The 1681-nt window shown below is 49.7% G+C and overlaps 1 pseudogene; it reads right to left on the reverse strand.

Annotated features, from left to right (window-relative positions):
* Positions 1-337: 337 nt before the first annotated feature.
* On the reverse strand, positions 338-462 carry LOC134104387 (U2 spliceosomal RNA; annotated as a pseudogene).
* Positions 463-1681: the final 1219 nt, after the last annotated feature.

Raw genomic sequence — 1681 nt, forward strand, 5'->3', positions numbered from 1 at the left:
CACCTTCCCATACTTCGCCAACGAGGAAATGACTGACTCATCGCCCACATATGGGTTGTACATATGGACCGTAACAATTTTTGCATTTCTCTTGCAGAGCGCCTCGACTCGGAACTTTGAGAAGGGCTCTTCTTCCGCTTTTTCCCTCGCGGTCTCCATCACTCTCATATACAGGGCTTGGGTGTGTAGCGTCAAATCGAACCCGCCACCCGCTGCGTTCCACTGCAGACAGTACACCTGGACCGGGTCAATCTTCAGTGCTCCCACTAGGATAGTGCGCACAAACCATTCCCTTCTTCCATTCTTCTCCTACTCTGTTGCCTTCCAAATGAAGCGGACCGAGTTCCGCATCCCTATAGACATAATGATCTATTCACCAGGCTCCATACACCGCACAGCTCTGACTTCCTCTGATAAGAGCAGATACTACACCTGTTCCTAGCCAAAAGGCCAAGAAGCGATGACACTAGAATGTTTGCCTCCAGACCCAACGAACTAGCACAGTTCTCAAATGTCGGGGTGCGGCTCCTACAAATGGGCGTTGCAGTCACCTGTTACAACCCACTCCCCACGCATCCTGTATCCTTAAAAATCATTGATTTCCTTCAAATCAAAAGTGTAAGCTCTTGCGTAAATCTTGTTGATTTCACTTTAAATTCAGACAGTAATTTGAGATTTGATCCAAAGCTCAACCAGAGACTCCAGTGATGTGTAAACAGAATCTTGGTTTGTTTTTCACTTTTAGGTTTAGAAAATGGAACCACCCCGAAACAAACCTCAAAGATTATTGATTTTCTTTCAATCAAAAGTGTAAGGTCCTCCTGAAATGTTGTTGGTTTACTGTTAATTCAGACACTTTGCTTGTTGGCAAAAAGGCTCAATCATGGGGACCAACAGTAGTTGAAAGAGATGTGTGCAAGTGAAAAGCACTGGTTTTTCTTTTACACTAATTTCAGGGGAGAGCGCGGACCCAGTTCCCCACTACCACAAAAACACTGCCCTGCACTCTGCAAACTTCACACACAGGCTCAGGGCCACCATGGGTAGAGCATGCACACTAGAGATGACCCGGATACTCGGCTGAAACGAGTATCCGGTACGGATAAAGCACTTTTGCCGAGTACGAGTATTATACGAGTAATACGAGTCAATATCTGTGCTCGGATTGAATAAAAGTTCGTTCTCTCTCTCTCTCTCTCTCTCTCTCTCTGAGTGGAAGGAGTGCGGAGTGAACGGAGCGTTAGGTGAATTGTTTGATTGTGATCGTTTGAGCTTGAAAGTCTTTATGGTGTGAATGTGTGTGTGTGATTTTTTTTTTCTGTCGGTCTTAGTTTGTGTGTGTTTGTAGCCGATCGGCGGGCTGCACGCACAGATGAACCTCACGGGGCTAACGCGGAAGCACGGCTTGAAGCTCGCGCCGTGCTTTGCGTGTTCCGTGGAGGACTGTGGCCTGGCCGTGGGGGGGTTGGTCGGTCACGGGAGCGTTACGTCCGCTGCACGGATGAACCACGCGGTGGTCATTCTCGTGGACAGCATAGAGAAGGCGTGCGAGGTGGTGGCGAGCGGCGTGGTGGTGCGCGGCACCCTCGTTCCCGTGCTGCCTCTCGCCGAGCCGGCGGTCAGAGTTGCGGTCTCGAACGTCAGGTGAAGGGGTGAGTGGGGCTCAGAAGGTCGGTGGGGA

Source organism: Pungitius pungitius, chromosome 14, assembly GCF_949316345.1.
Source record: "Pungitius pungitius chromosome 14, fPunPun2.1, whole genome shotgun sequence".
Lineage (NCBI taxonomy): Eukaryota > Metazoa > Chordata > Actinopteri > Perciformes > Gasterosteidae > Pungitius > Pungitius pungitius.